The sequence below is a fragment of the Notamacropus eugenii genome, chromosome 1 (genome assembly GCF_028372415.1).
Source record: "Notamacropus eugenii isolate mMacEug1 chromosome 1, mMacEug1.pri_v2, whole genome shotgun sequence".
Lineage (NCBI taxonomy): Eukaryota > Metazoa > Chordata > Mammalia > Diprotodontia > Macropodidae > Notamacropus > Notamacropus eugenii.
In genome coordinates, this window is record NC_092872.1 from 448,581,105 (window position 1) to 448,601,810 (window position 20,706).

Sequence of the window (20,706 nt, forward strand, 5' to 3'; positions counted from 1 at the left end):
CAAGATATCCAGATTTTTTTCTATGTCCTTATTCCTTTTTCTTTCCTTCCTCCCTCCCTCCCTTCTTCTCTCCCTCCCTCCCTCTCTTGCTCCCTCCTTCCTTCCTTCCTTCCTTCCAGTCTTCCCCCTTATTTGTTATTGTTGTTTAGTCATTCAGTAGTGTCCAGTTCTTCATGACCCTGTAGACCAACTGTCTATGTGGTTCTCCTGGCTAAGATACTGGAGTGGTTTGGCATTTCCTTCTCCAGCTTTTATGCAGGTAGGTGTTAAGTGACTTGCCCAGGGTCACACAGCTAGGAAGTGTCTGAGGTCAAATTTAAACTTTTTGATTCCAGGCCCAGTACTCTATCTACTGTGCCACCTTTAACAAATGCTTGTTCACTTGACTTGGCCTATATATGTATAATGACATATAATATATATATAGATGTATATATATGTATAATGATGTATAGACTTCCCAGAGCACTGTTTGTACCTTTTGAGTTTGCTTGTCATGTAATATTGCATAATGTAATATAATATAGTATATGAGAATATATTCCAGACATTACATTATATTAGATATATCATATGATATATGTTAGTATAGTATAATATGTGGTATATTATAATAAATAATATGATATTATAATATATTGTAATATCATATCATATAATAATGCAATTAGTGACTTAGTCCTCAATTACACTGGGAGCTATTTCTTACATTAATGTTGTATCTACCCCGGTGCCCAAGCATATTGCTCTGTACCACAATAGGTATGTTGAGTTGAGCTCACCAAGCACTGCTACTGATTGGTTGTGTGACTTTGGGCAGATCACATAACCTCTGCAGCTTCTCCTTGGTCAGATGAGAGGTCTGGACTTGATCCTAATGTCTAAGGTCCCTTAGCACTCACTCCAAACCCCTGGGCCCTATGAGCCTCCCAGGACTGATCAGAAAAGCTGTGGTTGGGGTGAGGGCAGCAGCAGAAGGGAACCAACCCTCCCCACGCCCTGCCCCCAGCATGCCTGGGCAGTCATCCTTCCCACCGGGTTGCTCTTGTTCACTTCTCCCTGGTCTTATTTTCTGGCATCATCAGCAGGAGAGGCCATTAAGAGCTATAAATAAACAAACTCGTAATAAGAAAAACAAGCAGGCGGATTTATGGCTCAAGATTTCTATGGAAACCAGAGGATGAGAGGGAAAGGAGGGAGGAGATGAGTGCCATCCTGGCCAGGGACTTCTTGTGGAAGCCTAGAGGGGAGTGGAAAGAGCTCTGGATTTGGGGTCAGAGAAGCTGAGTTTGATTCCTAGTCTACCATCAGTGCATTGTTGGATATGTTACTTAAACTCTCTGTGCCTCAGTTTTCTCCTTTGTAAAATGAGGAGATGTACTCTGAGGGCCTTTCTACATTTCATATTCTCTAATTCTTTGGATGCAGACCTTGCCCTTGGGGTCAGAGTTCACCTCTCTTGCATCTAGGTGGGCATGCCTAAATGTGAGTTTATATGTCTGCATCCGTGTGTATCCGGACTATTACATTGATTATTTCCTCCCTCTTGTGGGTGATGCTAACAAAGGAGATGGTTTCCCTGGCAACCTACATGCCTGATTTTAAGGAGGTGGCTCCTCCTGGGACTGAAAACCCATGACCTTCCTTACATGATGCTCTTGGGTTAGCAGGCTAGGGTCTCTGAGAGCAAAAGGATCTAGGCCTTCATCTAGAGGCCATTAGCAAACATTTAGGGGCCCTGCTTAGATCTCTGGAATAAGACAGGGTGCCTGTCTAAATGAACATTGTTCAATTGTGCAGCTAGAGGCCTGTGGTTATATTCTTACTCTAGGGATGGACCCTCTTTTTATGCAATTATCTCCCCCTCTCCTCTCCCAATCACCTTTTCGGCTTGCCCTTACTGTGGGGTTGAGGTGTTTGGCAACATAATGATCCATCTTCTTTGGCCCTGAAGTTATTGCCATAGGTGTCCTCAGTGGACAGCATTATTGATCTTGTAATTACTTCTTTGGTGTGGGTCTGGGATCCTCAGTCACTCTCCTGATGCAAGGTTGGAGATTCCTCACCATCTCCCTGCTATAGGACTGGGGCCCTTAGGACCAAAATCATCCCTCTGCTATAGGATTAGGGGTTCAGACAGCCTCCTGCTTTGGAACTAGGCTTTCCACCACCCTTTGGCAGGGGTTGGATTTACATATTCAGGAAAGTTTTCCCTTCAAGCCCTAATAGTCATACCTGAGGTTTCTTTCTTCACAATTCTCTTGTTTGTTTTGGTGAGAATTGGGGGGTTGGGGGTCAAGTAGAAAATCGAACCAGATGCATCCAAGACTCTGCCCCTAAACCCATGTTCCCAACTATAATGTAACACTTTCTCCTGGAAAAAAAATGACATATCTGATCAATGGGGCTAACACTGAGTACACCCAGCAGGCCATGCAATGTTGGTGCTAGAAACAACCTTTGAATAAGGAATGTTAGAGATGAAGGAAAGCTGAGAACGTAGAACATTGGCATGAAAGGGATTTTAGAATGTTAGGACAGAGACTTTTCAGGCTGGAAAGGGCCTTCTAGATTATCTAGTTTAATTCCTTTATTTTACAGATAAAGAAACTGAGGACTGGAGGCAAAGAGTAACTTTTACTCCCAGTCATGTAGCTTGAGCTACAATGCACTCTGGTGGACTCCAGGAGAGAAGGATTACTTTTAGAGCTGTATATTAGGAAGGTAAGAGTCATGGGATCTTGCAGCTGGGACAAAATCTGAGAAATCAGCGAGCCCAACTCTTGCCTGAGCCAAAAGCCCCCATCACACCATTCCTGACCAGCAGTCATCAGGGCTCCAGCTAAAAACTTCCAGAGACGGGGAGCTCACTACTTGACACAGCCCATCAACCTTCTACCTGTTGTATAGTTCTCACTATTGGGAAGTTTCTTCTTATATCAAATTGAAATCTATTTCTTGGAAACTTTCACCCATAGTTTCTCATTCCATCCACTTCGACAGATGAAAGTCAAGCAAAGTTAGCATCCCTGCTCTTCCTCATGATAGACTTTCAGATACATGGAGGCAATGATCGGGTCCCTCACAGGCAGCTACTACAGTGCAAGGGAGGAGCAACAGATCATAACCTTTGCTTTACACACTGGCTCTGTGACCTTAGAGTAGTCATTTCCATTCTTTGTACCTCAGTTTCCTTCTTCCCAAAATGACTGTAGCGTTTCAACTCCTCATTTTACAAGGTTATTCTTGGGATCACATGAGATAACATATGTAAAGATGTCTGAAAAGTATCAAGTGCTATAAAAATGTTAGCTCCGTGTAATTCCATAGGACACTGCATAGTTCCTTTCCCAGGTCACACATCTCTATTTCCTTCTCCTAACCCTCCCATGACATAGCCTCAAGTCTCCTCACCAACTGGCTACCCTCCTCTGGACATATTGTAGTTCGTCATGTATTTCCTAAAATGTGGTTTGACAAGAAACCTAAGAATTTCAGTAGAGGCTGACCAGGGTAGAAAAATAGTGGTATTGTCACCTCCCTCATCTGAACAACTGTGAGAAATAACCCAGGCCTCCCCCTCTGCCCATTGAGGGAGGTAACTCAAGATCCCCCACCTCACTGAGCCAAGACCTCAAAGGACATAGGCCAGCTCCCTCCAAGGAATGGAATCCATCCCTTAGTGTAGTAGGTCAGGTCTTCCAAGCCAGTCTGAGCTCTCCCCTTCCTGAGCTGGCTTCTCCTTGGCCAGTTGGCACCACTCCAACTCTGAACAGTTGCTTAATTTGAACATTATAGCAAAATGGGAGTTTTGATGCATTCAGCAATGAATACAGGATAAAATAGGGACTCCCTGAACGTGTACTTGGTTTGCCCCTGGTGGATCACAAAAGCAGGATATACGTCTCACGTTCTAACGATCCCCGGAGCCCTGCCATCAAGTGAAATGAGTTCTCTGAGTTCTTTATTAAATGTGTGTATGTGAATGTGTGTTTGTCATGTGGGTGTTTTTTGGGATGCATAGGGGCAATGTCTCCCCTGTGTACACATAAACATGTGCCACCCACATATATGTGCCCATATTCATACATAAAGCAGTGCACTTATGTTATGTATATGTATACATATGCCACTGTATATGTGCACATTAATATATACTCAAACCCCTGTGTCTAGGTCTGTGTGTGATTATATGTATAAATATGGGTTTGTGTGTATATATACATATATCTTTATATAAATGTATGGAGTGCATATCTATGTGTCTATGCATATCTATGTATATTGATATGTTTGAGTGTATATGATGTTTGCCATATGTGTGGGTTCATGTGCACCTCTGTGGGTGTCTGTCTCTACATATTGACTGCAGAACTGAATCAAAAAGAAGATCTTGACAGATTAGAAGGATGGATCAAATCTCCTGAAATAAAATTAATTCTGTATAAGTTTAAAGTCCTAAACCTGGGTTCAAAAATTAAATTGAACAGATATAGGTTGGGGAGACATGACTAGCCAAAGATTTATATGAAAAGGACCTAGATGGAAAGATCAATATGAGTCAAGAGCCAAAAAATTTAAGGCAATTTTAGCAGAGAAATATAGTGTTTGGGAAATGAGAGGCCATAGCCCAATAGTCCTCTGCCTTCTTTAGTCCACATCTGGAGGATTGTGTTCAGTTGTGGGTATAATACTTTAGGAGATCTAAGGTAGGCATAGCCAGAGGACTGTGTTACCAGAATGGTGAAGTGACTCCTGACCATGCAATTGATTGAAGGAAGGTGCCATATTTAGCTTGAGGAAGAGAAGACACAGGAGAGTCATGATCTCTCTTTTCTCCAAGTATCTGAAGGACTCAAATGGAAAAAAAAGATTAGGCTTATTCTGCTTGCCCCAGAGGACAGAACCAGAGCAGTGGGTTGCAGTTTCAGGGAGGTAGATTTTATCTTGGTAAGAGGGAAAACTTCCAAACAATTGGAATTGTGCAAAAAAAAAAAAAATAGAGCGTGCTATCTTTGAGACAGTAAGTTTCCTTTTGCCAGAGGTATTCAGACAAAAGCTAGAATACCATAGAGGGAACTTTGGATCAGATATAAGTTGGCAGAGATGTCTTCTGAGGTTCCTTTCAGCTTAGAGATTCTGGGGTTTCTAATACTGGAGCAGAGCTTCCCCTCTCCTAAAAAGGGTAATGCTACAGTTGAGGACCAAATGAAATAGTCTTCATAAAGAGCTTAGCATTGTGCCTGGCACATAGGAGGCACTATATAGATGTCGGTTATTGTTATTATTATAATAATAATTATGTTTCTCTGAGCCATAGTTAGAAGCATTAGTAAAAACAGAAAACCCTTGTGTACTTTTATCTCAGCCTCTCCACCTCTATCTCTGTGTTTGTCTCTGTCTCTATCTTGGTCTGTCTGTCTCTGACTCTCTGTCAGTTTCTCTATCTCTGTCTGTCTCTCCTTCTCTCCTTTTCCGTCTTTCTTCCTGTCTCTTTCTGTCTCTATCCGTCTGCTTCTCTCTCTCTCCGTCTCTCCCCTCTGTTTCTGTTTGTCTCTGTCCCTGTGTCTGCCTGTCTTTCTCTCTGCCTATGTTTCTCTCTCTCTGTTTCTCCTTTTTCCTGCATCCTCTACACCTTCTGCTCAGTAGAAGCTTGTTGAGCTAAATGAATTTTAGATTGAATTTGTTGATCTGTCTCTATCTCTTTCCAGTTCTTTCTCTCTGCCTTCAGCTCTCTGCACCCACGCTTTCCTCCCAAGTGTTTCTTTGTTTACCTCTTCCTCCTCTGTTTTTTTGACTCAGTTTCTCTTTGTTTACTTGTACTTTTTTCTTGTTCTCCTTGTGTTTCTTTGTCTGTCTCTCTGTGTATCTGACTCTATCTCTCTGCTTCTTTCCCTCTTTCTGAACCTTCACAGGCAGACAAATGGAAAGGCAGGAGGGAATTACATGATCTGTCTCCCTTTGTTTATTGAGAACTCTCTTTCCAGGCTCTGAACCTTACGGAAATATGGTTTCAATTTTCCCTTTGAATTGTGGATCAAAAAAATGTTGCCAATACATATTTTTCTCTGTCAGAATTTCATTGGATGTGGAGTCTGTGGCCGGTTTGTGAGGCGTGTCGCTTTGCTGGGTTATTACACTGTGTGTCTGTTGTCATGTTATTTCCAAATTGGAATCACATTTGACTTGGGAGGTGGGGAGTTGGGTGTCCTGGGGGAGGCCGAATAGGTACTACTAGAGTGGTACTTTCTCCCATGCACAGGGCACAGGGTGAACCAGAGAAGGAGCCAGGGATAGGTTCAGATATCTAGCTTGGGAATCTGGGAGGTTAGTATGGTTCCAAGTAGCCACAGGGTTAAGAGAGTTCTTTTCCATAACAGGGTTTCTCTCAATAGTGAAAAAGTAGGGAAAGTCTGGGGCTAGCCAACCAGCAATTTTGATGGAGAAGCCATAGACCTTCCTGTGCCTTGGATCTTCAGAGAAGAGAAATTCCAGTAAACACTCAGGCCACTGGAAGTATGATCAGAGAGCCCTCTTTTCTAGAACAGTAGAACTTTAGACCTAGGAAGGCCTTTAAAATATACTATGTCAGCCCTCAACTAACCTTAGAACACTGTGTTAGAAAATAGAACATAGGAATAAAGGATTTCCATTAGATGGTCATTGGATGTTCCCAAGCATTACATAAGTTTTTGGAAGGTAGGGCCAGAATATAAACATTTAGGACTAGAAGGGACCATAGATCATAGAGTGTTAGTGCTAGAGAGGGTTGTAGAACATGGAAAGTTAGAACAGGAAGGGACCTTAAAGCACAGAATCACAGAATCTGTTGGAAAGGACCTTAGAGTCATATAGTCCAATTCACATATTAACAGAATTCCTTTGTCATATTCCTGACAATGGGGTCATCAGCCTCTGCTTGAAGACCTCCAATGATGGGGAAATTTACTCAAGGAAAACTCATCCCACATTTTGGATAGCTTGAATTATGATTGAGCAGGGACATGTCCTTGGGACCCTTTGATCTTAGCCCTCTGGAATTAAGAAAAATATATCTAATTGCTCCTCTACACAGCAAACTTTCTTTAAATTTTCAAACACAGTGACCATGTCACACACTAGGACTCTTCTTTTGTAGACTAAATATCCCTAATTTCTTTGACCAATTTTAGCACAACATGGTTCCCAGTTCCCTAATTATCCTGGTCCCCTCCTCTGGGAAAGTAATGTGTAGAATTAGACAAGAAAACTCTAGATTTGTTCTGACCAGGGCAAGGTACAGTGAGACTTTCAACCTTTCTCCTTCTGGATGCTAGTTAGTTCAAGCTGAGATTGCATTTGCCTTGTTGCATACCACAATATTGGCTCAATCTTCCAGAATTCTTGTGCGGAATTCTTGAAGTCCTGTGGAGACAGGGCCTTCATTTCCCCCTGTTTTGAATACCACTTGTAGTTAGCCCATTTTCCCTTGCATTGATGTAGAACCTACCTCTCTGTAGCATCCATCCTTGGGTCCTGCTTCTGATCTCTAACACCAAGCAGAACAAGTCTAATACTTCTTACTTGGAAATCAGAGGATCATAGAGTAACATTTTCTCTGAGTTAAAATAGGTCACTCATTTAAAGCCTGAGGAAATGTACTGGCCCTATACATCCATGAGGTTGTCTCCTCTGCTGCTTTAAGGAGTTTATTTGAGAGGAAATAAGAATACATTCATCATAACTCTGAGTCTTCACTTATAAAAATTCCTCAAAAAAAGGCAGACATTCGACCCTCTGCCTTAGAGTTACATTTATATCTGTCTCTAGTTTACCCACAGCTTTTTAGTGGCTGAATTAGAATTCAGGCTATTGGAAATGTCTGGGTATCAAAGCAGGAGATTATATGATCTTGTATTTTATGTATCATAGGACACATATAAATATAACCATATATCGCATTATATTAGATGATATTATATTGTCTGTGGATAGATAGGCATAAGGAAGGAGGAGAAGTCTGGGAAAGAATAGAGCTTTTCCTAGAACTCTCTCAATCCTTGGGTGAGCAAGTGGGTACCCCCTGAGTCTCCAGCTCTGAGATGCCAAGCTCTGAGGCCATGGACCTTGGGTAGGGAGGGGACTGGGTCATAGATTTGGAGAAGGAAGGTAACTTAGAAGCTATCTAGATCAACTTTATTGTTATAGGTGAGGAAAACTGAGTCTCAGAGGTATTAACCTTCCCAAGATAGTGATATGCTAATAACAGTATAGTAGTTCATATCTCTAGATTGCTTGAAGGTTTATAAAGCATTTTCTCTCACCATAGCCCTGTGCTCTTTCTATTATAGCACTCTGTCTTGGTGACTGGGTTCCTACTGACCTCATCCCAAGCACCTCCTATTTTCAGAGGGGTCAGGGATTTTGGACTATCCTCTTGGTTTTTCTTCCCCCAAAGTAATTCCTTTTAAGTTCAGAATGGGTCTGAAGGCCTGAATGACTGCTTCTCAGTCCCCTATTAGCTACTGAAGTTAGCTGCAATCAGTGAGGAGAAGACAGGTGCAGGGATCTCTAAGCATAAAAAACTCGGGTCCCATTGGCATCGTACTGGACTTGCTCCCTGTTCCTCCACAGAATTTCTTTTCAGAGTGCACATTTAAGTTTGGTTCTGCCACTTACTATCTGTGTAACCAGGGGTAAATAAACTCTCTGTGCCTCAGTTTCCTCATCTGTAAAATGAAGGAATTAGACTAGATGACCTCTAAGACCCCTTCTAGCTCTGACAACCTGTGGGCTGGGATCCTTTCTAGCTCCAAAATTATATGATCCATTGGTCAAAAGGGGAGAAAAGGTCAGAAGAGAGATGCGGCAGGAAAGGAGAGATCTTGTAATCGGACAAACTCTAGCTTGAACACAAACTCTGCCTGTCAGCTCTGGGGTGATTTTTCCGAGAGCCCATGGACATACCGGCTTCAGATTTACAAATTGAAAATCATTAATAATTCTAACCAGGCTGTGATAAATCTGAGATCTCTCTCGATGAACCCAGACAGCATTTCATAAATCACAAAGATTACTTGGGAATTTTTTAAAATCTGACGTCAAAATGTCATGGTTACTAATGGTTTTTGTAGATCTCGTGTGGTGATGGATCATTTATCTGTGCTCCATCTCAGATGTGACGCGGAGGCAGAAATGTGATGTCTTTAATATCATGAATACATTTTATCCCATAATAAAGGTATTAACAACTTCTTGCTTTGACTTCTTCCGGGAGCCTGCCTCTGATTTAATGCCATTGTTACTGTATTAACCATTCCCTCAAAGGGCCTCTAGCCCCAAGCTGCTCAGATCCCACAGAAGCTGAGATGGGAGAGGAAGAGGAGGAGGAAGAAAGGAGGGCTTGTTGAATTAGAATCAGGGTGTATGGTAAATTCAGTTGGACTGAGAGTCAGGAGGTACCAGATCTGACACTTTCTTGCTGTTTGACCTTAGACAGTCACTTAGAACTCCCAGGACAATGCTGTTTACGCTATCTCTAGAAATAGGGCATAAGATCATAGAGATCATTTTCCTAGAGCTGGGAGGGATTTTAAGGTCATCTGTCCAACATCTTCATTTCACAATTAAGAAAAAAAATAAGGTTAAATGTTTTGTCTAAAGTCAAACAAGCAGTAATCTTCAGAAGTGAGATTTGAACTCAGGATTCCTGGCTCTAGAGCCAAGACTTTTACCACTGTACCCTATTGCCACAATATGGGTGTTGGTATGCCTTTTTTCTTCCTTTTTTTGTTGTGTGTGGGAGGCATCAGTGTGCCATAGTGCAAAGAACACTAGACTCTCTGAAACTAAGTTTCCTCATGTATAAAAATGCTAAGTTTGAAGTGGATAGCCTAGGTGTCTTTACACCTTGAATATTCTATGATAATATGATATGGAGTCAAAAAGCCTGAGTTTTAATTTAGGCTCTGCCATTTCCTAGCTGTGTGATTTTGGCAAATCTTTATAAACCTTTATAAACCTCATAGCTCTCTTTCATAAAATGAAGGCATCAGACTAGCTGACCCGTAATGTCCCAGCTGTGACATTTTGTATTCTAGGGTCCCTTCCTTCTGTCTCTAACATTCTATGACCTAGGGCCCCTTCCAGACACAGTCTGGACCATTTCCAGTTTTCCCCATATCTCCTGCAGCTGTCAAAACCTGAAAGTTCTTAGAGAATATGTTTTTTATGAAAAATCCAAGTTCTTCAGAGCCTCTAAGTGGGATGACCCCAACCTAGTCCTATAGAGATCAGGAGAGAGGATAGAGGTGTCTGTTTCATCCACTTCTCAAAGAAGAGGTTTAGGGACAACTTGGCTGCCATGTCTAAACGATGAGCAAATCCTGTCATTTCTATATCTACAAATATCTCCTGACTCTGCCCTTACCTCTCCATTTTTGCTACAACCACACCAGTTCAGACCCCTGTCACCTGGGCCACTGTAATACCATCCTATTTGGCTTCCCCGCCTCTAGTCTATCCCTTTGTCCATCTGGCCATTGTTGGGAGACTAATTAAACCAAGCACTGCCTATACGCACCTATCTTCTTCTCTATTTCCTCCTTCCTTCTAGTTCAAGTGAGCATGAAATACTCCAATGGCCCCCTGGGCCCATCAAATAAAGCATAAACTCTTAATCTTGACATTCAAGACCCTCCATATTCTGACTCCAACCTTCCAGGCTTGCCTGATGTTGCACAAGTTGCCTTCATGCACTCTAGGTTATAGCCAAACAGAATTATCCTCCATCCCCTTTACTGCTCACTTCTCCTTATCCCTGGAAAGGAGTGGACTCCCGCCCTCCCCCATGATTGATTGTTAATATTCCAAATCAAGGTACCTCTCTGGAGTCTTCCTACCCTGATCACTTCAGCCAAAAAGGTGGTTTTCTCTCTTCAAATTTCACTTCTTATAGCTCATTTTACTTTCCCTCTTCTAACATATTTTTATTTGCATAGATGTTTTCTACCTCTGCTAGACTGTAAAATCCTTGAAGTCAGGGACAGAGTCATATATCAGCTTTGTATTTTCAATGCTAAGATTGGAGGTTTCCTTCATCCTTGCTGTTAAGTCATTTTCAGACTTTGTGACCTCTTTTGGGATTTTCTTGGCAAAGATACTGGAGTGGTTTTTCATTTCCTTCTCCAGCTCATTTTAAAGAGGATAAAACTGAGGCAAACAGGGTTAAGTGACTTGCCCAGGGTCACACAGCTAGTAAGAGTCTGAAGATAGATTTGAATTCATGAAGATGAGTCTTCCTGACTCCAGGCCCAGTATCTATCTACTGTGCAACCTTGCTGTCCACTTTCTTTAATAGTAAGTACTTAATAAATGTTTGTCCACTGAACCCCGTTGATTCAATATTTATAATATGTCTTACATTCAACCCCTCTTTCCCTTTCCTAAACCTATCTTCTTAGTTCAGGCCCTCATTACTGCCTACCTAAATGAAAAAAAAACCCATTCATTGCTCTCAGGCTGTATATAAACAGTTGACTGGATGAATTGGGCCCATGGGTCATAATTTGCCAACCCCCGGCCTAGACTATTGTACTCATCTCCTAATTGGTCTCCCCCCTTCCAGGCTTTTCCTTCTCCAATCCCATCCTCCATATGCTGCTGAGTTCACTGTTCTAATGCCCAGGCTTGAGTGTGTTGCCCTCCTATTCAATAATCTTCAATGATGTCCCATGCCTACAAAATAAAACACTTACTCCCTTTTTCCTGGCGTTCAAGGCTTTCTATGGTCTAATCTACCCCTCCTTTCTAGTCTTATTCCATTCTATTCCCTTTTGTATACTCTACATTCCATTCATGTCGAATTATTTACTATTGTCCTTGTCCTGTCCTCTCTCCTTTTGTGCATTATGTCAGTCATCTCCCAGGCCCATAATGATCTCTTTTGTCTCTGTCTCTGCCTGTTAAAACCTTTTGCATCCTTGAGGGTTAAGGTCATGTACCACCTCCTCCATGAAGCCTTCCTGCAAGTGATGTAGCAGGCACAGAGACAGACCTTTAGAAATGGAAGGGACCTTTAATAATATCTATTTCAACTTTATCAGTTTAAGGTGTGGGAAAATGAGCCCCAAAGAGGCAAAATATCTTTCCCCAAACCACACAGCTAATAGATGGGGGAGCCAAGACCTTTGGGGGAGCCAAGACTTGAATTCAGATTTTCTGACTCCTTCCAGCTTTAATAATCTATAGTGTTTTTATCTCACATTTAAATGTCTCTGTGTAGTGGTTTAACAAGCATTTCCCTTATAACAGTCCTGTGATGGAGGTAGTACTAGTATTATTTCCATTTCATGGGTGAAACAGCTGAGTCTTAGGTGAAGGAAGTGACTTTGCTCAGGGCTAACAAGTGGTGGAAGTGGGATCAAAATCCAAGTGTTCTGGCTCCAAATCCATTGTTCTTTCCAGTGTACCATGCTGTCTCCCTGAGAACAAGGCTGTGATCCTGTAGAAAGTACAGTGAGGTAAGGGAGATTCCACAGTAATAAGCCTTTGAAGACCAGAGTATGGAGATGAGTCCATGGAGGTCAGCCTGTGAAAATAAACCCAGAAGAGGTAGGCTGGAGAGGTAATCCTTTGGAAGTAAACCTCTTGAGGTGAGTCCATGGAGGTGAGTCCATGGAGGTCAGCCTGTGGACATTGTTTCCTTGAAGTGAGCTCATGGAGGTTTTCCATAAGCCTGTGAAGGAGAAGATCTACGAGCCTGTGGAAATGAGCTTATGAAGGTGAGCTTATGGAGGTGAGCCAGCAAAAATGAGTTCATATATGTGAACCTGTGAGGATGATCCCTGGAAGGTGAACTCTGCAAGATGATCCATGGGCCTTTGAAGGTAAATCCATGGAAATGAGCAAACAGACAGGAATCCACCCATAGAGGCAAGTCCATGGAAATGAGCCCTCACAAAGGAGAAGTACCCATGTAGAGTTTGGTTCTTCTCTGGACTTTAGGCCATACTGGCTCCCACATTCAGTTAGCTGGTGAAATCTTGGGGAAGGATCATTCTGGGTATTTCATTATCTCCATATTGCCAAGGTCAGCGTGACCATATTTCCTCTTTAGTGCTGGACTGGGAATAAGCCGAGAATGTGGTGTATAATAGACCAGAAAATGTCCACCCTGGGAATGATGGTAAATCAATAAAAACTCATCAATAAAATCTCCCACCTTCCCAAGGTACCACAAACCGCTTCCAGTTTGTAATTTACTCCTGCAGCCTCACCTTCTCCCTAACATTTTTTACACCCACTTTGGAACTTTCTGTGCCTGTAAAACCTTTATGTGAGACAATAGATATAAAGGGATAAAATGCCTTATTGAAAAGATTATTGATTTTTCCTGGCTGGGCAGTCCGGTAGCCTGAAGGGTTAGGAGTGGCACTGCAGGGGAACAGGAACCACTTAGAGCTAGGGGAAACCCCTTTCTTTCCCTAAGGCAAAGCTGGAGACTGAGGTAATGGAAAGAGGGCTAGGCTCTGGTCAGAAGGACTGGGATGGAGGGTAGCCTCTGTTACTCATTGAGTGTGTAGTTTCTCCTTTTTGGGACTCACTTACCTCCTCCATTAAATGGGAGGGTTGGATTCCATGACCTATGAAGACCCTTCCAGTTGACATTCTCTGAGGTTGCTGGACAAGTCCCTGGAAAGCAGAGATTGTAAGAGCAGGAGTAAAAATTCACATTTGTATACCTCTCTTCTCCTTTGATCTTCACTTCAGCCTGCTTAGGGCAAAAAGTGCAAGTTATCATTCCCGTTTTATAGAGAGGAAAAAGTGAGGTGCTGTAAAGAAGAAATGACTTTTTCTAGGTCAAGGCAGTTAAAGGTGGGTAGGTGATGTGGTGTATAGAGCTAAGAAGACCCAAGTTCAAATCCACCCTCAGGCACTTACTAGATGTGTACACATAGTAGGCTCTTAATAAATGCTTATTCTTTCCTTCCCAGGTCACATTGGTAGTAAATGACAGAGCTAGAATTTAAACCTATGTCTGCTAATTACAAGTTCAGTATTTTTTTTAAACTACACCACACTGCATAAACTTGGAGACTATCAAGACTGGAAAATATCTTCAACATCACCAAGTCTAATCCTCCTCATTTTACAGATGGTGAAACTGAGGTCTGATCATTGCATCATAAGAAATACTGAGTATGAGGAACACAGAAAAGAACGGAAAGATTCATTAATTGCTGCAAAGTGAGTTACTCAGAACCAGAGGGAAAATATATGTTTACATACACCCACATATATAATGTGCATTTATACATATGTAATAAGCATATACATACATACATATATATTATAATATACACATACACATAATGCCTACAAAAATGTACATGGAAAGAACAAAAAAACACAAAACTAAAACACTATGTAATTATAATGACCAAGACTGGCCCTGAAGAACAGAAAACAGACCTCAACCCCTCCCTTCTGTGTCCAGGCGAGGACTGTGGGTGCAGAATTTTGCATATGTTGATATGTGGGTTAATTTTGTTGAGCTACTTTTTTCCTACCCTCTCTTTTGATCTTTGTTATGCAGACTGGCTTTCTAGGAAGAGGAATTATGTTTGGAAATGAAGATAATTTAAAAATAAAACATATCCATCTAAAAAAGACAGGGAAAGAAACTGAGATCCAGAGAGAGGAAGAAACCTGACAGAGTTCACCCACTGAGTTAGCAGCTGAACTGGGACTGGAACCTGTTTCTCTGAGTTCTTAGTCATATATTTTCATCTTTTTTTGTTTTTGAAGCAATTGAGGTTAAGCGATTTGCCCAGGGTCACACAGCTAAGTAAGTGTCTGAGGTCAAATTTGAACTCAGATCCTCTTGACTTCAGGTCCTGTGCTCTACCTATTGTGTCACTGAGCTGCCCCTCCACTACTACCATCTAGCTGCTCCTATGTTCTCAAATACGTATGTTCAGAGATGACACAAACTCCCAAGTGCATGTGTCCTCTGGGTCCATTGTGGTTGGTTTTTATTCACCTGTGGGTTATTTAGAACATTGTGGCATAATGAAAGAATACTAGCCTTGGAATGACCAGACCTGAATTTGACCTCTGGCTCCAACAGTCTGACCTCTAACTTTTTGATCCTGGGTGAATCATTTTACCTTTCTTTCTTGTAGAATAATAATGATGATTATGATTAATAATAGTGATATGTTCATACAGTGCTTTGGCAGCCAGTTGTGTGACCCTTGCCTTAGTTCCTCTTCTGTAAAATGAGAAGGAAATGGCAAGCCATTCTAGTGTCTTTGCCGAGAAAACACCAAATAGGGTGTAATGTTAATTAGATCTTCTCCACCCATTAATAGGCCTCAAGTACCTTTTGTTAATTTCCGATGAGGCACTGGGTCAGAGGGTCCTGCCTTCCAGCTTTGAAAAGTGCATAAATACTCTGAGGTGAGGTTTCACTTTGGGACTTACTTACTGGAAGTGTTTGGTTGGCCAGACAAGACTCTGGGCAGCTGTTAAGGAGCCCTCCTGCTTTGAAAACCCAGGTGCTTCTCTTTCTGGTAACTGTGTATGTATGGAATGGTCAGACAGCTGGATCTGTCTGTTGATCTCTGATGTATGTATTGCTTATGGTCAGATAGTTGGAAGCCCTGTTTGTTGGTTGATCTTTGTTTCTCTGTTTGTATTTTCTCTGAAGTTCAGAGTGCTGACTTCTCCTCCTGAACTAAGTGAATGATGATATATGATATATATACTTGAGTAAAGTGATTGCTGACCCTTCAAGAGTTGCTTTCCTTGTTCCCACATGTACAAAAATATTTATAGCAGCTCTCTTTGTATTGGCCAAGAACTAGAAATCAAGGGGATGCCCATCAACTGGGGAATGGCTGAACAAGTTGTGGTATAGGAATATAATGGAATACTATTGTGCTATAAGAAGTGATGAACAGGAAGACTTCAGAGAGGCCTCGAAAGACTTACATGAACCGATGCTGAGTGAAAGGAGCAGAACCAGGAGAACTTTGTACACAGCAGCAACCACAGTGTGTGAGGAATTTTTCTGGTAGACTTAGCCCTTTACAGCAATGCAAGGACCTAAAAAATTCCCATTGGACTCTTGAGGCAAAATGCCTTTCACATCCAGAGAAAGAGCTATGGAACTGAATTGCAGAATGAAGCAGACCATTTCCTCTTGTGTTATGTTTTATTTTGTTTTGTTTTATGGTTTCTCACATTCATTTTAATTCTTCTATGCAACATGATGAAGATGAAAATGTATTTAATAAGAAGGTATGTGTAGAACATATAAGATTGCACGCTGTCTTGGAGAGGGAGGGGCGGGGGGGGAAATCTAAGATATATGGAAGTGATTGTAGAAAACTGAAAACAAATAAAATAACTTTAAAAAAATGCTTTCCTTTTGAAGAGACAGGTCTGAGAACCTGTACAGCAGGCCCTCCTGCGTATGCCAGAGTCCTTGCTGATACATTAGGTCACAAAGAATTGAACACGACTGAAAAACAGCTTAACACCAACAGCAATAATGCTTTAAAATGTACAAAGTTCTTAATGCATATATTTGAGCTTCACAACCCTGTCAAGTTTATCCTATATTCTTCGTTTCATTATTCTCATCAGATGAGGAAACTGAGACTCAGAGAAATTAAATGACTGGCTCATAGTCACATGGCCAGTAAGTGTCAGAGGTAGAATTCAAATCCAGGTCATCTTGACTCCAAGTTCATGTCTGTTCAGTGATATTTATAATATTGCTCCCTGCTTCACAGCTCTCTGCTTAGAGATTCCCTGGTACCCCCAGCTTCAAGGATCTCCCTCTCTTAAATAACACATTCCATGTATTGTCTATAGATCTTACAGGTATCTAGTTATTTATAGACTCTCTCTCCCATTAGAAGGTGAGTTCCTTAAGAGCAGGAACTGGTTTTTGCCTTTCTTTGCATCCTCAGTGTTTGATACAATAGTTGGTACACAGTAGGTGCTTAATAAATGCTTGTTGCTTGGCTCAAGGTGTCTCTCTTTATTCCAATACTGCAAACATTTCATGGAATCTTAATAGAAGGCCAAAAGTATAAATGGCATCAGATTTGCAGCTAAAGTGGAGATGCATAGTTGACGAGTTGGATAATAAGCAAGGTTCAAAATAATTGTGGCAGTCTAGGAGAGTCTGGCAAATCTAAAGATGAAACCTAGCTGGTACAGATAAGACTGGTTGGTGCAGTGGGAAAAGGACCAGACTTGGGCTCAGATTCCAAGTTTATCACTTGCAAGACCTTGGACAGGCCAGTTTAACTCTCTCAACCTCTGTTTTCTCATGTGGATGAGATGACCTCTAATGCCATCCTTATTCCTTTCTGGGCTGCTCTCGGGACTTCCTCCACCATGCCCCAACTCTTCTTCCTGAGCCTTACTCCAGTCCCAAAATTCACACATTGGATGTATGCTCTTACCCTCAAGACTTATCCAGCAGATTGGATGGCTATTCCCAAAGCTTCCATTGAAAGAGAGTGCCCAGGTCAGACAGCTCTCATTCCTCTCCAGGCTCTACTCTGAACTTTCTCTCTCATGCCCTGTGAGCCAGGTCTATGTATCGTGTCAACCCTTCATTTTTTCAGGTTCCTTTTATTTTCCCTTTAGAATATTAGCTACTTGAGTGTAGGGACTATCTTTCTTTCTGCTTGTCTTGGTATACTCAGTACTTAGCACAGTAACCAGCTAAGTGTTTAATAATGTTTATTGTCTAACTGACTTGCCTAAGGTCACAAAGGAAGTAAGTGTCAGAGGTGAAGTTTGAACCCAGGTTCTCCAACTCCAAATTAATGTTCTTTCCCTATAACACATTGACTTAGACTTAAGAGGTGAAGAAAGAAAAGTTAAGGAGGTCATCAGGTCCAGACTCAATTTGGTATATGAATCCCATCTACAGCCCTCCTGTTTACCATACCTTTGAAGTGCCCTCCAACTCTATCTAATGACAGAATCAGAATGTTAAAAATGGAAGGAGCAGAAATGTTGGGACAGAGATCATAGAGTATTAGAACTAGAAGAAACCTTAGAATACAAAGTATAAAAATATAAGATCATCGTATATTAAGATTAGAAAGGAAAAGGACCTTAGAACAAAGCATCCTTCCCCTTCTCTTTCCTCTCCTCACATCTCATGTTAGAGTGAAGGAACATTACAATATACAATGCAAATAAGATCATAGATCATAAGGTTACATGAGGTTAGCTAGCAGGGACTTTGGATCACAAAGTCATAGAATGCTATAGCTAGAAGAGATCTTCAGGGTCCCTTGATCTTATTTTATAGGTGAGGAATTATATTCAATATGGGAGAAGCAACTTTCTCAACATCACAAAACTGATCTGTGGCAAAGATGGAGTTAGAATTCTAGTTTCCTGTTTCCCTTTACTTTACTTCTACACACCATCACTCTGCTTGATCTCCATGCCTTTTGATTAATTCCTGCTGGTCCTATATCCTACCTTGATTCCAGAAAATCGGGTAGAGTCTACTGCTTTAGGCCCTACTGTCCTGGCACACTAATGCTACAACTAAGATTGGGCAGCACTTTAAATGCTGAGTACACGCAATTTAACCCAGACTTGCACATAAGAATTGAAATATACTAGCCCACTTTTCTCGTAGACAAATGATAACGTCTCCCTCCCCCCACAATGCTTACTGGACTGGTGGATATTGGTAGATGCCTTTTTGAAACACAAAAATTCAGAGAAAGGTAAATTCTGGCCCTGCTCATGCCCTCATTACTGCCGTAGCCCCCACCCACCCAGAGAGGGGCTCCCTGGCTCCAGGGCTCAAAGCTCAGCAGATGAAACTGTCACATTAGCCATTTCACACAATTGTTTCTGCCGAATGGAAGAACCTCTCCTTGCAAATCAAATACATTCTGGGGAGGGAAAAGTAAAAATCAATGCCCGGTAGAAAGTTCCCCCTGGAAAACTAATTTGTTCTCATGAAAAGTTCCTTTATGATAACAGGATGTGGCAATTCCTACAGGGGGGGAGAGACGGTGTCTGCCACTGGCTGCAGGGCTAGCTTGGAGGAAAGCCAGAGCATTAGAGGAAGGAGGTAAAAGTCAGGAAATCACAGAACATTCAGGAGAGGGAACACCTGTTTGGGTAATGTGCAGACTGAATAAACTCCCTTTGAAGTGCCCTCCAACTTTGTGATAACATATATACAATAATGAGACATATATACCTTCCCATTTGAGTAACTGGGGAAAAGAAAGTGTTTTCATGCCAAGGGATATGCTCATGGTCATCGGTTTGTCTAGTAATGGGGAGAGACTGAAGAAGGCAGGGAGCTGGAAGAGGCTGGGAAGAAAGACTAGGGAAGAAGCAGATCATTAGATCATAGAGTTCACAGAATTAAAAGTGGTAGGGGTCGGAGATCATTTAGAGCAGATTGTCTGAACCAGATTAAAATGTACTATTTAATTATAAACATTTTTATTTATTTATTTAAAAATATTTAACAAAATGAATAAAAATACAATGAAGTAGACACTATTAATTTGTAGTTTTCTAAGTCTACATGTGACCACTGATCTAGACTAATCCTTCATTTTATAGATGAGAGAATTAAGGACCGGAGAGATTAAAAGATACTGAAAATCATAAATAACAGTCAGGATTAGAACTCAAGTCCTTAGATTTTAAATTCTTGGTTCTTTCCGCTGAACCACACTGACTTCTGCAGGGTTTATTTTTCTTTTTGGGTCTTTTTTAAGGGTCCTCATCTTGGGAAGTTTCCAAACCCTCCTCCAACTTTCACCAAAAAGACCACATCAAAACACTCTACTACTAATAACAACAGCTAACATTCATGTAGCATTTTAAGATTTGCAGAGTATTTTGCATGTATTATCTCATTTGGGGAAACAATCCTGGCAGCTGCTACCATTATCCCCTCTGTTCTTATATTTGTGCTATTTTTATCCCTTAATAATATGCTATTATTGTTCTATAGATAAAGAACCTGAGTCTGATGGATGTTACCTGCAGAGGAGTATACAGTAGTAAGCGTCTGGTGCAGGATTTGAACTCAGGTCTGCTTATTCAATGTTTTCTTTATTGAATCACCTTGTTGTTTTAGAGAGTTCTGCTGCAACCAGAAAAGAGAGGTTCTGTATTTTTTTTTTTTTACAGCCAACTGGCACCAAGGAGATGATGTCAAAAACTAGGCAGAGATTGTCTCTGCTCTGGCCTGAAAATTTAGTGGACTTAATGACCATGTTATAGAAGTGTAAGGAGTGGAAGGACAGAGAAGGAGGAAAAAGCACAGAGAATGAAACATCCCACTCCCCTCCCATGCCATGACAGGATTATTCTTATTATATACATGTGTCTCCTTCATGAATTTTCCAGTCCAGCCAGAAGCCTTTTTGTTGTGTGTTCCATGCAAACGCTCTATCTCCCATGTCTATGTGTTTGCACAGGCTGTGGATCCCACATGCCTGTGATGCATTCCCTTCTGACCTCTAGCTCTTAAAATCCCTTATTTCTTTCAAAACTCAGCTCAAGATGAGGTCTTTCCCAATCCCTCCAGCTGTTTATACCTTCCCCTGAAAAATTACACTGTATGTGGTATATGCTGTATGTATACATGTACATGCTGTATGTATACATATATACGCATACATTGCGTACATATCATCTCTGTAT